This window comes from Equus quagga, unplaced genomic scaffold (assembly GCF_021613505.1).
Source record: "Equus quagga isolate Etosha38 unplaced genomic scaffold, UCLA_HA_Equagga_1.0 1080_RagTag, whole genome shotgun sequence".
Lineage (NCBI taxonomy): Eukaryota > Metazoa > Chordata > Mammalia > Perissodactyla > Equidae > Equus > Equus quagga.
The window spans coordinates 186,148-204,353 of record NW_025795483.1 but is presented as its reverse complement, the minus strand read 5'-3'; the positions used below and the strand labels follow the sequence as shown (position 1 = coordinate 204,353).

The window sequence follows — 18,206 nt, the reverse complement described above, 5'->3', positions numbered from 1 at the left end:
TGTACACTGTTATACATTTTTGGAATTTTCCTCCGGCTGATATTTAGAGATGGCACAGTGGCCACTTTGTTCTTTTTTAATTTATCCAGTGTGAAGAATTTCCAAAGTGTTCTTTTTCTTGAAAGATGACTGACCTAAATGAATTAAATATTTTAAAATAAAGTTCTGCAAAGTTATTTTTGTTAATGTTATAAATGCTAAAAGTAATACCCGTATAAGATTAGAATTTGGACACATTCTAACCACTATTATTCTCCTTGATTTAAAATTAGCTAAATTTTTGAAAACATTTCTTGGCTCATAAAGGCTACAACATTCTTCCCAATATTGTATGTAGCCAACACACTCTCTTAATATTTACATTAGCTATTAATCTGTTTTCCTATTTAATTATTTGAAATATCTTAATTGTCTTTGAGCTATTTAATACTACAGCTTTAATAACTGTCATTAATATTGGAGGATTTTATTCTTGTAAAAATAAGTGCATACGTATACCTAAACTTGCTTATAGAATGTCAACATATAAAACATGCAAAAAAGCTCAGATTCCCAGAATTTCTGCAAATGCAATCTTTCTCTGCCTCCTGTACCCAATAAGTTTATTGGAATCCCAGCCTAGTGCAGCAGTTGCCACATACGCCCCCTTCTCCAATCAGGCCCCTTTCCCGTAATCCTAAAGTTTTGACAAACCTGAGGTATAAAAGGTATCTGCGAAGAGTTAGATTCTCAAACACACTGGATCTTAGGAAGCTGAGTTCTGAGAACACGAGGTTGGTCTTCCCAGATCATTTAAGTCTTTCCACAGTTATTCATATGACTAGAAGAGGTCCCCAAAATATAAAGCACAGGTCCATCTCTTCTCCATAATTTCAAGAAACTTATCACCTTACTGTCCTTTTTTCCTTCTCACTTCTCCTCAGTCCTTAACTTTCCCATCTGTTTAATCTTGTTATGAAACACTCTCACTCCAACTGCTTTTGCATCATTATTAGAAAAGCCTTCTCTATGGTAAAGTTGTAGAACAATTTTGCCAAAGTTTCCTCAACTGCATAGACAAATAGTTTCCATTTAAATTTTTGTCTATTTTTATGCATCATGATAAAAAAATACTTTTCCAGCAATATTCTGAATAATTTATTTTTTTCAGTAATTTGAGATACCATCTTAACCTTATTCCAAAGTCTTGTACCTATTATGTTTTACATCAGAGGTTTGTTTTCATTTTCACTAGTATGTCTATTCTCTTGCTAATAACAGATTTTTGTAATTATTGTAGCCGTGTGCATATTTTAATAGTGGTAACCCTTTCCTCCATGTTTTTGGTCAAATTTACCTACCTGTCTTGCATATTTATATTTCAATATGAATGAACTCACCTAGTTAAAAGTTTATTATTAGTAATTTTACTTTGTTAGTCTTTAATGTGTAGGTTAACTTGTGGAGAATTGAGATCTTTGGGATGGTGAGTATCTTTAAGATATCAGACTGGATTAGTGACATTAGAGGAAGCAACCCCTGTAACTCACACAGAACCTGGAATAGCTTGGATTTCCCATCCAATAGAAAGGAAAACTTCATAATTCACAGGGCACCAGGTAGATTATTCAGAAATGCATTGCCTCAGTAGTGAGGAAAAGTTAACCATAAGCTAACCATAAACTAAATACTGCTCTAGTCGCATCTAACAAAGCTCAAGAATAATTACAGTAATGCGAAATACCCAATAACTAAGGTAAAATTGATAATATCTAAATCCAATCAACAATTATAAATATGCAAAGAAGCAAGAATACAAACCCATAATATGGACAGAAAAAATTATCAATTCAAACCAACACAAAAACTGACAATGATTACAAAATTAGTAAGTGGGTACATGAAAATATTTATTATAACTATATTAAATATTTTCAAGAAAATAGAGACAAGATTGATGGTAAGCAGAGAGATGGAAGTATAAAAAGAGACTCAAGTTGAAATTCTAGTGATGAAAAACACAATAACTGAAAAAAAGAAACATACTGGATGGCAGGTTAACAGAAAATTAGACATTGAAGCAGATTGGACACTGTAGCAGAAAAGGTTAGTAACTTGCAGACACAGCAATAGAAACTATCTAAAATGAAAAATTAAGAAAAATGGACTGAAAACAAATACACAAAGTATCAGTGGGCTGTGGAAAAACTTCAAACAACCTAACATATGAGTAATTGAAGTCCTCAAAGAATAGGCTAGGAGAAGAGATATTTCAAGAACTAATGGCCAAACTTTTCCAAATTTAATCAAAACTATAAATCCACAGAAACAAGAGTCCAACAAACCTCAAGCACAAAAATCATGGAAGAAATTATACTAAAATATACATCATAATAAATTGGTCAAAGGAAGTGATAAAGAGAAAATGTTAACAGCAGCCAAACTGAAACAGAAATTTATCTACAGAGAAATAAAGACAAAAATTACAGCCGGCTTCTCACCAGAAACAATGTAAACCAGAAGAGAGTGGAGCAACATCTTTAAGTTGCTCAAACAAAGACTGTCCATTGAGAATTCAACTCATCAAAAATATTTTTCAAAAACAAAGATAAACTTATAACTTCCAGATATATAAAAGTCAAGGAATTTGACAACTAGACTTCAGTACAAGAAAGGTTAAGGAAGCCCTTCAGTCAGAAGATAAATAATGCCAGATGGAATTCTGGATACACTGAAAGGAATGAAGACCAACAGAAGTGGTGAATATATGTGCAAATACAAATAATATGATTTATATGTCAGCAAAAGTCAACATTAACTCATTTTTCCTTATTGTAAAATGTGAGTTTTGTCACAGAGAATTTTCATTTTAATGCTTTCCCATCCATGTGCCAAATATTAAAAACCAAAATTTAAATGTCTGCTTGACATAGTTACAATCTTGCTCCTAAATCCCCTGAAGGTTGTTCAGTTTGGCTTCTATAAAATAGCCCCAAAATGGCTAAAAGCTAAGTGTGTTGCAATTTTTAAAGCCTCATTCATTATGAGAAACATCAGAAATGTATCCAAAAATGTCCTCATGGCTGGCCCCATGGTCGAATGGTTAAGTTCACATGCCCTGCTTTGGCGGCCCAGGGCTTCACTGGTTTGGATACTGGGCACAGATGCAGTACCGCTCATCAAGCCATGTTGAGGTGGTGTCCCACATAGCACAACCAATGGGGCCTATGGCTAGAGTATACAACTGTGTACTGGGGGGCTTGGGGAGAAGAAGGAAAAAAAAAAGATTGGCAACAGATGTTAGCTTAGGTGCCAATCTTGAAGAAAAAAAAAATGTCCTCATCTTAAGGAAAGAACCAGTAGATTTTAAAGTCTAGCACTATACCATAAAAATTCTGCTTTGTCAGACATCTCTCAATTTGTAACTGTCCTGCCCTCTGAGATTGGAGATGGTCATTCAAAGAGTAGAGGCAAACTGAGCCAAACCTGTGGTCCTGGGTTTGTAACATAGCTTAGGCGGAAAATGAAACAGTGTAAGAAAAGTGACTTTAACAATCTATCCCATGAAAACTGATTTGAACCACATTTACAGTTATAGGGGAAATAAAGAAGAAGAATCTTGCTATTTATTGGAAGAGTTGGCAATAAATATTTAGGATAAAATCAGGAAAATATTTCACATCTGCCTTGGTGCCAGATTTAAGATGTTTTGAAATCTGTTTGCAGAAGGTGCCAAATCCACCATTTACAGTACTTTTGACTTAACCCCAACACTGTTCAGAATTTTCAGAGAAAAATAAAGAAGCAAAGACTCTGAACCTGGAGGGGAAAGGAAAAGCTTATTATTGAAGAGAGTTGATAATGTATTTTTCTTTAAGTGGGAAATTTGTCATCCCTTTGGACAAGTAAGCTAAGCCAATGCTATGACAAATGCTCAGATAAAAACCAATTCCTACGACGATTTCCAAAACAAGTAGAGGAACAAAGCACACAATCTCACTTTTGCTCAGATTAGGACAACCTGCTTATTCCTGATAATTCCTGTAGCTCTACAACCTTTCAATCAATTTGGCCCTTACATGATCTTCCCACAAGGTAGTGCTCCATTCAAGTAATAAGCCAAGCCACAGCTGCTGCAATTTAACCTAGTCCTGGAGGATTTTGTAGATTTGCCTGTCTTCAGAAAATGCTAATGGACTGTGTGAATTTTTAACCAGTTGTATTTCGTGCTGTGCGTGGTATTTTGGGACCACTCTACCTGGTTTCTCTTTAAATTCACAACCTGGATCTCAAGGGAGTCCTTGGTGCTGCTACATCTTCACACTGCAGGTGCACAGTCCATTACTCTCTCACTGTCCCAAAGTGACTACAGGACTATTAAGACTATTAGTGATAAAGGAGTGTAGGTCTTAAAACCCTCTGTCTTTAAAACCCTAATGCCTTCTTCTCTTTCCTCAGTTTCAACCAATGACTTTACTTTCTACTTCACAGAGAAAACGAAGCAATCAGAAAAAAATTTCACTCTCATAAAAGATGAATCTTAGTGCAACCTTAAGGTCCTATGTGATCTGCACCCATCACCCTCTCTCTGACTGCATGTCTTCCTACTCTTTGGATTCCCACCTCACTGGCCAGCTTACCATTCCCTGAAACCATCAGACACACTTCTTCAAGGAGATACGCACATGGATGATCCTTCATCCTCTTCAAATATTTATTCAAATGTGATGGTTCCATGAAGACTACCCTAACCATCTATTTAAATTGCAGACTGCCCTCAGCTCTGATGATCCTCTTTACCATCTTCTAGGTTTTATTTTTCCACAGTACAATAAACTCCTAATGAAACACACTATTTGCTTATGCATTAGTGTGTTAATTTCTTTCTCCTTCACTAGAATCTAAGCCGACGAAGTAAGGAATTCATTCTGTCCACTGTTTTATCTCAAACACCTAAAATAGGTCTGGCACTTAATAGTTACTCAACAAACATCTGTGGAAATAATACATAAATTTCTACAATATGTAGAACCAAAGTACGAAAAAATTTGGTAGACTCAGATCTTTGGTCATATATAGTGAAAACCAACTGAAGGAAAATTAAATCTAGACTAGACCAGAATTCAACGAGTCACCCAAATATTTGTACAAGTTTTCAAAATCTTTTCAAAACATCTCACTGTATATAAATTACTGTGAACCATACAAATATTTTTAAATATTGGTTACTTAGTAAATTTGAAAAATCAGCCATTAGATAAAATGATCACTTTATTACTATATTTTTAGCAACATGGCTCAGTGCTAAGCACTAAAGATGGAAACTATCCCAGTTACCAAGAAATTCCCAGTCTGTTCTTTTTTCTTTTACCACTTTAATAAGGCGTTTAACAATCTGCCTGTGGGAAAAATTGATCCTTTCTTCTGAACAGGTATAGTCCATATTTTAAACTTGTGTTTAGCACTTTGCATTGGCTCCCTTGACCTCCATTCCACCTGCCTTCACTTTGGAAGGTGCTGGAATGCTAAAAGCCATGTTTCTCACACTCCTCCCATTAGTTGTGCTGCTGAGGGACTTGGAAAGTAACACTGGAGAGGCCATCTTCTTTCAGCTTTGGCAACAGATGAGCAATTAAGACTGAGAGAAGATTAAAAATTTCCTTATGCCAAACATTCTGCAGTAGGTAAGTAGCAGATAAAGTATTCCAATTTGTATTTTTAAACTTCAGCTCAACATTCTGTGTAGCTAAATATAGCTTTATTTGGTGTGTAAGTTCCTGTAGATAATTTTTGTTAATCTAACTTCACTTACACCTTCAGTCATTAAAAAAGTTGGCTACTTGGGAAATTATGACAAAGTTTTTGCAGCACTTGATCAACTGCAACTTTTAGGAATAACGTTCTCCATGAAAATGCTAAATATATACTTGAAAAAGAAATACAGAGTCTTTGAATATGATATTTTATGTCAAATTCTCACAATGCCTTTCTTTTCCCAAAAGCTCTTTGTGTACCTCAACTCCCCTTGAGTCTGTTGAAGGTCTGTTAACACGAGAGCAGGACATTCCCGCTGCTGCGTGACTGCAGCTCTAAGGACTGCTTTGCTCATTACGTTTTTGAGCAATTACACTTGCTTCCATAAATTTGAATTCTTGAAGAATATTACAAGCAATATCGAACTATTAAAAATGACAAAATTTGGAATTCTTACTGAAAATTAGAAGCAGCAGAAATTAGAATAAGAATAAAAGATTCCTGGCTTCTTTTTCGTTTTTTTACTCTCTTATAGTCTTGTCCTGCCTGGTAAGCTGGAATGCAACCAAAGGCGTCAAAGGTCAGCACTGGAAAAGTAGTGACGAAACACCATTTAATCCAGGGCATAAGCCAGTATTTAAATAACACCAAAGCTAATGAATCAGAGTCTGATCGAAAAGCACCAAGAGCTTGATGAAAGTGGTGCTAAAATAATTATGAACGAGACACAAAAATTAAAAATTGACCACAGGAAATAATAGGACTCTAGGAGGTAGTGTAAGTCAGTTTGACTGTCTCAGGGTAGAGAATCTGGATAGGTTAGGAATTATTTTAAAGAACAAAATCTTGTTTTCCACTTACATTGTAGAACTGGTCAAGGATACCAAATGCCATCAAAGAACTTCTTCAGCTGTGAAAAAAAAATTATTCCAAGCAGAGAAAAAACAAAAAGTAACGCTCATTAAGAAGCATATGACTCTGCTGAATGATAACATGTGCAGCCATTCGGTAACTCAGGTACAGATCACAGTGCAGGAACAATTAATTAAATGGTTAATACTGTGATCTAGATTTCTGCTTGTGGAGCAGCATGTTGGTCTTGCCCCAGCAATGTTCTTGCCTGTGCTGTCACAGCTGCTCAAACAGGCACTCTAACCTGTTAGAGCCCACGCCCATCAACCAACGGAGAACGTTATATTCATAACGTATGTTCTAAGAAATGGAACAAAAACTCTTTCTACTTTGATCTAAGAATACGGTCAACTAGGATTCAAAAAGGGACCTGAAGGATTTGGTAAACACTGCAGTTGAATATCTGTTAGCAATTGTCCTTAATTGGAGAGAATGTGAATCCCTTGGTAAACTAGAAAATGTATTTCTTCATTAGGATCATAAATATTTAAGGCTTCTATTTTAAATCTCTCTTTAAAAGCAATAAAAATCCTGTTCTACAAATTTGACCAAGGTATAATAGTAGAATGACTTTCCATCTTTTACATTTCAGACAGCTTGCCTCTACAGTTAGAAAAAACAAGCTGGAATAATTTCACCTGGTTCTTGGACTCTCTGAAGTTACTTCATGAGAATGACCTTGAGTTTGGTAAGATCTTAGGTTAGACCTGAGTTGACCTTAGAATCTGTGTTTATACAGCTTTCCATTTTTGATCAACTGTAGAAACTAAGCTCCAAGAATCATCTTTATTATTTGGTTAAGTATTTAATATATAGACTTTAGTTATTACATAAAATTATAGCATAGAAATTACCTTTAAAATACGACAATTATTAATTGAATTAATTGAATATGTATATACTGGATAAGTGCATACATATCTATTATTCTTAAAATATGTCGATAATTCACACTCAACACCTGTGTGCTTTATCTGAAAGCAATATTTAGTCTCTCAGTAAGGAAACTTGAGTTCAATCAAGTTATCTTCCTTGATCTGTTTTTGAATGCTTTTGGCAAATTTTAAAAAATTAAATGTATGACCCTCTATCTTAGAAATGAAAGCTAGTAAATAAAATAAAATTTTCAGGTTTCCAAAAAATGCTCATAGGCAGAAAGAAAGGGAGTGGATAAAATGTCCGTAAATAGTTACTAGGAGATTCTCCGATGCCCTTTTTCCCAATTTCTCGTCTCTCTCTCCCTGTGAGTATGTTTCTGTATCTCCTACTCTCTTCCATTTCTTTCCTTCTTTACTAGTCTCCCCTTATGAAAGAAATGGACTGCATCTGAAAAAATTTTTAAATATTTGTTGTCTACTTAAATAATTAGGGAAAGTGAGGGAAGTGGACTGGCAAGAGAAAAGAAAAGCATTAATTATAATTGCCCCTGTCTTCGCTTGAGCAGGCTTCTAAAAAATATCTCCTCACTGACCTGCTGTGAAAGGAATGAAGGCAGCTGATGGTGTGATTCGACAGTGGACTGGAAGTTCAAGGTTCTGTTTAGTTCTTGGTTTTGGCTGAAGTATGTCTAGGAATGCAAATAGTAAAGACTATAGCCAGTAAATGACATGGTTGTGCCTGGTTGACAGACAAATAGCAACCAGACTCTGATAACAGATCTGCTCTCAACCCTTGATGATGAGCTGGCACCAGCATTACCTGTGCCCTACAGCACATTGCAGTTCCCTTCCAATTGATAAAATGTCTTGGATTGCATTCATGCCCACTGCATCCTTACAAATTTATTAGAAACTTTGAGAAATTTAAAAGAAATAGCAATCCTTAAACATTTCCCTGTGGAAATAAGAGAAACATGAAATGGATTGGTTGATGGAGGGAATAGAAAAAGTTGGTAGGCAAGCGGAGAGCTTATAGACATAAAGACATGATCAGGGAAAAAAAACATGTGTATACTGCTTTCCAAAACTTTCTTGGGTGTATTGCCTTCTTTGGCCTTCACAGCAGCTCTGTGAGGCAGGAGGTTAAAGTACTAGGGGGCTGTAAAGCATAGTAGTCAAAGCCTATGCTTTGGAATTAGTCGAGTACCTGCAAAGAAACTATAAGGAAGTTATACAGCTTTTCTAAGCCTCAGTAGCTGCTTCAGAAAACCCACACAGTCATAATACTTATATCATATGGCTGTTCATCATGATTAAATGAGAAAAAACCCTGTTCACGTTCCACTCAAATAGTCAGAAATACATACAGGGTATCTATGCTTTCTCTTTTACTAACTGTGCTGCTACAGAAATTAAGTCTTAAGGAAGCTGAGATTACAAAGGTAGTAAGTGGCCTGGCTGTGACCTAGAGGTAGATTTGTTGTATCTGAATCCAGTGACATTCTCAGCAACAGAATAGTGATAGTGGAAATAAACTGTGTGAATCTGGCAGAAGTGGGTAGGATGACATTGGAATAAATAAAGTGAGGAGAACAGAGAAACGAAGTTGAGTAAGCAAGGGAGTGCTCGTGACAGGCATTGAATGTTAGGTAGAAAAATTCAATTCTGTACTATATCAGTAGGGGGTCACTCTAAGTTCCAAGCCATAAGGACAGATGGGGCATTAGATATTAGTTAAAGTGGTGGCTCTCAACTATTTTTAAACATGAAATGAAACATCTCTTTAAGGAAATCTCACCTAGAGTCATAAATGATTAATGCAATTAAGAGATAAGTGTTTGCGTGTGAAAAGGACAGAGTCCCTTTTGTTGTTACTCATCTAGTGAACCATTCTTATACTGCAAATGAGGAAACTGAGGCTCAGAGATGCCAACAACCTACCCAAAAAACAGACTCATTAGTGATGCAACCTGGAATAAAACCAGCTTCTCATTTCCTGACTCCCAAGTCAGTGCTCCTTATAATTCTTGAAAGAAACATCTCAGTTCTTGGATTAGGAGGGGAAGGATGAGATTAAGTAACATGAAAAAGATGGCATTTCCATAGTCCAGGGGATGCTTTTCTTTTAGTGTAAGGTGTGGGGGTGGAGGCAGGTTGTTGAATAGCAAGAGTGACCTCTCAGCATTCACAGAGTTTTATAGTCCAAACATCAATTGAAGCTATGCTTTTTGCAAAATTTCTAAAATGTGGCAGCCAGCATCTGCTTAAAAGTCTCAAGTAATATGAGATATGTTTTCACTGTAGCTTTTCTTCTAGGTTGCAACAGTAACTCTCCTGAAACACCACATATTCTGTTCTTCTCCTCTACTGTGGTGAAACATAGTAGTTAAGAATTTGAGCTGTGGGGCTGGCCCCGTGGCCGAGTGGTTAAGTTCGCGCGCTCCGCTGCAGGTGGCCCAGTGTTTCGTTGGTTCGAATCCTGGGCGCAGACATGGCACTGCTCGTCAGACCACGCTGAGGCAGCATCCCACATGCCACAACTAGAAGAACCCACAACTAGAAGAACCCACAACGAAGAATACACAACTATGTACCGGGGGACTTTGGGGAGAAAAAGGAAAATAAAATCTTTAAAAAAAAAAAAAAAAAAGAATTTGAGCTGTGTAATCAAAATGCCAGCTTCACAGCACACTAGTTATATAATCTTACGCAAGAGGTTTAACTTCCTAAGACCTCAGTTTCTCCTTTTTACAAAGGGAACAGTAATGATATCTGCTTTATAAGGTACCGTAAATGTGTGAAAAACCCCAGCACAGATCATAGAGCCACCTACTCAGCCTGAAGCTGACTACAGATGCATAAATGAACTACAACCCAGATGATCCATAGAGTAAAAGACAACAGCAAAATATTGTTTCATGACACTGAGATTGTGTGTTTATTTGTTACACAACAATAGCTAACAGATGCAGGAATTCATAATGAGAGCTATGATTATCATTGGTCTCAAGAAATTTAAGTTGGGATCTTTCACATATTTTGGGTTCAGCTGGCTATGATGTAATCTAATATGATCTTGGTTGGGACAACAGTGCTGTCTTCCTGGTAGTCTGTCAAGCAGCATGCTAATCTGGGCTTGTTCTCATGACAGAGGTTTCTAACAGAGCAAATGGAAGTCAACAATGCCTCCTGAGGCACAAGCTCAGAACTGGCACTCTGTTCGTGTGTACCATGTTCTATTAGCCAAAGTGAGTCATAAGGACTTCCCAGAGTCAGAATGAAAAGGGAAAATGGAAAGAACACATATTTTGAGTCAGAAAGTTATAGAAAATGGTGATTCAGAGATACATACTGACAGTCATGACATGGCATGTTAAGGAGCTCAGATTAAAGGCCTCAAGCAATCAGTTGAAGTCTCCATAAGATGTATAAGTAGAAAGATCCAATAGGCTGGCTGGACAAAATGAAAATCAAGAGACAAGTCAGTTTGGAGATCTAGATTTGTTGAACAAAAGTGTGTAAGTGTTAGCTGAAATCAGGAGTGTAGATGAGATTATCCAAGTAAAGCATGTGACAAGATTAGAAGAGCCAAGAATAGAACCAAGGTTTAGATTGACTTTGAAAGAGAGAAAGTTATTATAGAAGAGATTATAAAGTGGACCAAAAAGGAAGATTAGAGAAGTAAGAAGATAATCAAGAAATCATGACATGATGGAAGTCAAAGAAGCAGAAATATCAGGGAAAAGAAAGTGGGATTGCTCTGGAAAAATATGATTTGAAAAATCTTTAAATCCCATGCCCTTCCATTCCAACTTGAAATTATACGAGAAATTTGAAACAGCAAAAGTCTGTCATTAGAGCTAGAACTAAGGCAAGAACACCTATATATTTGACAAACTCTAAGGAATGCCTTAAGACATAGGTTTCATGACAAGTGGGGCCCTGACTCTCTTATTCAACTTTGTATCCACCAATCACAGAACCTAGAATGTAACTAATACACAATTTGTTGAAAGAAATAAAAACAAAGAAGGAAGGAAAGGAACCACGAATGAAATCAGACTGGAAATGATTCTGAGCAACAATAATTAATGTCCCTGCCTGAGAAAATATTGTGATGTTGCATGAAATCAACAGAAGATACCTGTCTGAATGACACTAACACCTATAATTTTGAGGTGTGGAAAAACATAAGGTGATCAGCTCATGGAAACTTCCAGTAGGAATTCTTTTCTCTGATGTAGCCAGAAGCATTGTTAACAGTAGATGTGAGAGACTATATCCAACTGAATGTTAACGGTAGCAAAATATCTTCCTGATGGAGAGTGAATTTTCAATGACACGGTATAAAATTGCATCAGTAAGAATTGATTCTGCTTAAAGGGACATCCAAAGCTGCTACACACTGTGCATATAGGCCCCACATCTAAAGAAGCACTGTTTATATCAAGGTCTCATAGGTTTATATATTTATCACAGTAGGGTTTTGACAGATGGCAGTGAAGGGTCTCATAAATGAGTAAGTACATTATGACAATTTTCTGCTATCTGGAAGTAAATCATCTTGAGGATGAAGCACATTTTCCTAATTTGTAGAAAGTCACCATGTGGACAGGAGGCAGCCATGGGAACATATGCTGCCATGGGTACCTCAGAAATCAGTTGTGAAAGTGAGTAAAGCAGACTGATACAAATCTGGTGTACATGCTTTGAGTTTATTTTGCCTGTTGTGTAATCATTTCTTTTTTTTGTAATAAACCCACTCTTTTCCCACTCTCAACCACAAAGTTGAATCTGTGTCTCCATCCATGCTCCAAGAGTAAGCTTATGGTCAAGGCTTGGAAAATCAGAGAATCCTATTTTTTTGACAATAGTGATGGTTTCAGGGAGGGGTACTTGACCCATATAAAATGCAATCTCAGTATGTACTTTTGCTGGAATTGCTGGGTAAAAAAATCCTTTCTTTCCTGATGGAGTTGTTGAGTATGCATTTTTATACCGCAGGCCAGCCTAGAGGCCCAGGGTACACTTAGGCCACAAGATACTGTTATTATTCCTTAACTGGGTTCTACTTCTTCAAACACTTTCTAGCTTCTGATCTCATCCTCTCCTTCTGACTCATGGGATGGAGAAAGGAGGGGAGTGAGAGATCTCTGCAGTCTCCCACAGAACTCTGTGACTGGTTGTCATTTGCTGGGATCCTACACAGCCCTTTAGTTGTCCAGCTATTTGAAGTGGCTGGTGCCAAAATTACTTGAACACTAACTATCCCTGTTGTCTGTTAACACCCTAGTAATGATTTTCTTTAGGATCCTAGAGGTTCTTTTCCTGTACAGAAGCCTCACACCTGAATACAGAGATGGGGGACTTGAAAACGGCTACCTCACCATAGAAATCACAAAAAAATTTTACAATAGCTGTCTTAAATCTTCCATGAAGTGACTTTGTAATTTTATTTATTCCCCTGATCCAAAGATTGATTTTCAGGCTTCCTTTCCTTTCTCCCATTCTTATGCTTGGAGGGGTTCCTCCTCCCCTTTCCTCATTAATCATTTCTATAGTCAGTTTCTGCCCAATTCCCTTTGTAGCTTTCACTGTTTACAAATAAGGTTTAATTGTACACACTTTTCCCCATAAAATGTATCTTTTATGTTATTACAAGCAGATTTTTCTCAAATTGCAGTAATGTACCATCCTTTTCTAAATGAAAATAAATTATCTTGAAGTCCAGTGTTAATACAAACTATTTATGAATTAACAATTCTTATGTAACAAGGTGTTATAACTGAAATTTTGACTAGACACAATAGACGGGAAATTACAAAGTGTGGCCAAATCACCTATGCCTATCTCTAAACCAAAGGAAACGATAAAGCTAAGTTCTCCACAACTAGATAAAGGTTATAAACCTAGTCAGAGTGTAAAATGGGAAAGTCGTTTGTGAGACCATCTTAGGGGAAATTACTGTAGAGATATGCCTGCCCCTCACCTCAAGCTTAAGACGTGGGTGAGTCTGTGCATGCGTGTAATGGAGGGGGATTTCAGAGTGTCATTCTGTGAACCCAGCATGCAACCCTCCATATTGGTGGGACCAAGGGACCGAAATCAGAAAAGTCTAGGCAGGAACAGAGACAGGCTGACTTACTGATGGACTCAGGTGAGGGTGGCTGGTTGACATCAGCCCACATTAACCGTGTTTCTACATTAATGGTACTCCTGAGGGGCAGAGATGCATAGGTGTTTCTCCATGCACAGCCATAGAGGAGCCATAGGGGATTTTCTAGGGACCAGTACAGCAGGGTCATTTGGAAGGACACAGAATTTTTAAGGTAACCACTGGCTTTCTAAGGGCTAAGCAGGGAGTCACCAGTGATAATAAGGGATAGACATGACCTCCTACATCAAGGACACTAGAATTAGAGGGCCTAAGGCACCCCAAAAGGAAGGGAAATAAAAAACTTTCAACATTTGCTGGGCCCAGAGACAGTAAGCCAGCATTTTAAGACACCAATTCAAGTAAGATCTTTCTGTCCCCTGATAGCCTCTCCCACTCTCTCAAATTGAGTCCCTGTCTTAAATTTAAGGGAATCTTGACTCTGTATTATCTGACAATGAGAATAAAATTCCTGAAACTATCTGAGTTTTCATTTAGGCACAGATAAAAATTTTCTCCCACTATATTTCATTTGAAGGAAGAACAAGAGATAAGAACTAAAGTTTTATTTTGATTATGTCATGGATACTTAAAAACCAATTACACCTAATTATAATCTTCATAGGACTAGATTCAAAATGCTTTAAAAATGGAACTGTAAGATGCAAAATTAGGAAAATTGGGAATGTTTATTTGGAGGGGGTCTGAAACAAAATTGCCACTTGTGAATATGGTACTGAGAACTCTGACAAATGTGATCTTTGGCACTTAAATATTTATGCTGCTACCATTGTCTATATTGGAACTATTGGGAAACTTTGGTGCAATATAGTAACATTTTGTCTTCAGTTAATGGAAATTGACCACATACTTATGAAGTTTACCGTGTGCTTTTCATATCAGCCTATATCACTTAAAGTAATACTTCTTGGTGCCAATTTGGTGGGAATTATAAACTTAGGTACTAAAATAGCACAAAAATACTTCTTATGATATTATGTAGTGATGCTGGTGGTGATGAATGTATATTACACATACAGATTGGATTATCTTCAAAATGAAAATACACATTATAAAGCATTTTCTTGAGGATATTATGCTAAGTGAAATAAATCAGACAGAAACACAAACACCATATGATTTCACTTATATGAGGAATATAAACAAACACATGCACAAAGAAAGTAGTTCAGAGGTTACCAGGGGAAGGAGGGTGGAGGGTGGGCACAGGGGGTGAAGGGGAGCACTTATGTGGTGACAGACAAGAAATAATGTACAACTGAAATTTCACAAAGATGTAAGCTATTATGAATCTCAACTGAAAACATAAAAATAAAATTTTTTTAAAAAACATTTTCATACTAAAACTAAGAGTTCAAAGTTGAGAAGCACTAGAGCTGACTTTTCAATATCAAGTTCTCCCAAGAAATCTGAATTTGGGATTTTGAGATACCATGAGGAAGAACAAAAAATATATGCTTCTTTCCTAATATCCAAATAAACACAATGGCCAAGGAAGCAAAGCTACACTAGGCCAATGACACAGAAATATCTTGAAATATCATTTTTTTCCTGAAAATGTTCATATAGCCATGAGTGATTCTCAAATACAAGGAATATAAAGCTCCTTCTCTCCCACCTGGATAAAATTACCGTTTTCCTTTCACCTTTTCTCTCTCTTCATTGCGCATTGTTATTTATTCTCCTCTCTTCCCGTTACTCACCCTTCTACGTATGCCTGATGCCAAACTCTCTTATAGCCTCTTCTCTCTAATTTGTGAAGAGCAATGTGAAAGACCCCAAATGGCAACTGCCTGGTGATATTGCCTATCATATCCAACCATGAGACTCCTTCCATCACCACTCACAATATTTTGAGAGGCTTTCCAGTGGCAGTCTAGGTTTTCAATGATATTTCCAGCTTGCATTGGAGTTTGAGAGTCCATCAATATAGATACTGCCAGTGAGGCAGGCTCAGACATAGATTTCCAGAGTACCATTTTCTCAGAGCATTTTCTCTGATCCTCAGGTTGTCAAGACAGCAGCCTGGATTCCGTAAGTGTCCAGTCTTATATGGATTAGCTCTTATGACCACACTCATAAGGACTAGAATAAAATCTAAAAAAAGAAGAATTGGTGAATTGGTTGATGTGCACACACCCACAGAGTCATTTTGTCATTATTCAATGTATGAATATGTCCAGATTTTGATAGAATTCAAGTAAGGGTCATCACAGGTTGTTCAAAATGGTTAAAGACTTGAAGTAATTATATTTGAATGCAATAGTCTCAGAATAAGGATACAGACTACATATGCGTACGTATATTATGTATAATACGTATTATACATAATATATATAATAAATGAGTATATATGTGTATATATATTTGTGTATATATCTGTGAATATACGTGTATGTATATACTTCCAAAGATTTCTTAATTATTGGTGTTCCAACAAGAATATTTTCTCTTTCCTGTCCCTGAGACAAAACTAAGCTGTTAAGGAATTTTATGTTAGAATCATTGATCAACTGAAGTCATACTTTGCTACATCATAACTTTTTCACGGCATTTTTCATTTCTACATTCCTCAGTGTATAAATCCGAGGGTTGAGCAAGGGTGTCCCTATTATGTAAAACACAGCCACCATCTTGTCTATGGGAAATGTGGGTGGTGGTCATGTGTATATAAATATACATGGGCCAAAAGATATGACAACCACGATAAAGTTGGAGGTGCATGTAGAAATAAATTTTTTGTTTTATTTTGGTTTTGGGGTTTTTTTTGAGGAAGATTAGCCCTGAGCTAACTACTGCCAATCCTCCTCTTTTTTGCTGAGGAAGACTGGCCCTGAGCTAACATCTGTGCCCATCTTCCTCTACTTTATACATGGCATGCCTACCACAGCATGACTTTTGCCAAGCAGTACCATGTCGGCACCCGGGATCCAAACCAGCAAACCCCAGGCCACCGAGAAGCAGAACCTGCGAACTTAACTGCTGTGCCACCAGGTCGGCCCCTGGAAAGAGATTTTTGCCTTCCTTCTGCACTGTGATTTCTCAGAGATAACAAGATGACAACATAGGACATAAGTAGATTATGAAACTCACCATGCAGATAGCCCCATTATTAGAAACAACTAGCAAATTTGTCATAAATGTGTCCATGCAGGTAAGTTTCAACAAGGACAGCAAGTCACAGAAATAGTGGTTAATCACATTAGGGCCACACAAGGGCAATCTCAAAGTCAGGAAAATCTGTGCTGAAGAGTGGATATGAGATCCCACCCAGGCCGTAATCACCAACACAACACAAACTTGCTGGCTCCTGGTGGTTGTGTATCACAAGGGCTTACAAACGGCTGTATAGTGATCAAAGGCCATGAAGATGAGCACAAAGACCTCTGTGAAGCCAAAGAAAGAGACTGCGAAGACCTGAGTCAAGCACTCATTGAAGGAAATGGTCTTCTTCTGAGAAAGGGCATCCACAATCAATCTGGGGGCTGTGGTCATAGAGAAGCAGGCATCAGCAAAGGACAGATAGAATGGGAAGAAGTACGTGGGACTCCCAACAGTCCTACTTGTTTTAATAGTCACTACAATGAGAAAGTTCCCCAACAATGTCACAATGTAAAGAATCAAGAAAACCTCAAATATTACTTTCTGCTTTCCTGTATCCCATGGGTACCCAAACAGAATGAATTCAGTCACACTGTTATTCCTCACCATACTAGTGTAGGTAAGATGCAGTTGACAAAGGATTAATCTTCAGAGAGAAGAAAAGAAGTGATATTTTAGGAAGATCAGTGGCCTGAACTCTGAAGTCCTTGTTTCTGCACCATCCTGTTACCTCCAACTACCTTTAACCCCCTATGAAGTTTTGTAAATCTACAGATGTCCAAGTCTCTCCCAGATCTATCTGCTAATTCAGAAACACATTGCACCAGGCCAAAGATTTTGCATAAATAAAAAATAAATGTCCTTTAAAATTTTCGATTCCTACCAAGATTGAGAACTGTCGAACTTGTACCATCTTGGCAAGTGATTTAACTGCTTTGAAATTTTAGCCTTCATTCAAAAAGTAGAGTACAAATACTCGCACTTTCTTATTCTGAGTTTTCCTAACAATTGAAAAAAAAAGACTTTATACCCACACACATGCATAGGTATATTTCATGTATAATGCATCTTATACATGTGCTTTGAAATCTGAACAACACTATTTCAACATAATTAAGCACTAATGTTGGAGAATCCCTCCTGAAGAAAATGTTCTCACTTTATTTCACTCATTTTTGTGCCCATTGTCCCTGACTCCTTCAGGGATTTGGGTGAAATATGCTTTACTTTGACAACCCTTTACCTATGCCTCTTGTGTTCAAGAAGTCAGCTTCACTGATGGTCATGATGTAACAAATGTCTGGACCTTGAGGTTGTGTTAGTTTGGGAAACTACTCTTTATCTCTTTACTGTACTCTTGAACTTATCCCATTAGAATATTGAGCCTTTCTGCCTGTGAATTTGAC

At 37.1% G+C, this 18,206-nt stretch overlaps 1 pseudogene; it reads right to left on the bottom strand.

The window, feature by feature from the left end:
* Positions 1-16,232: 16,232 nt before the first annotated feature.
* Positions 16,233-17,409, bottom strand: LOC124232706 (olfactory receptor 4C11-like; annotated as a pseudogene).
* Between the last annotated feature and the right edge of the window lie 797 nt (positions 17,410-18,206).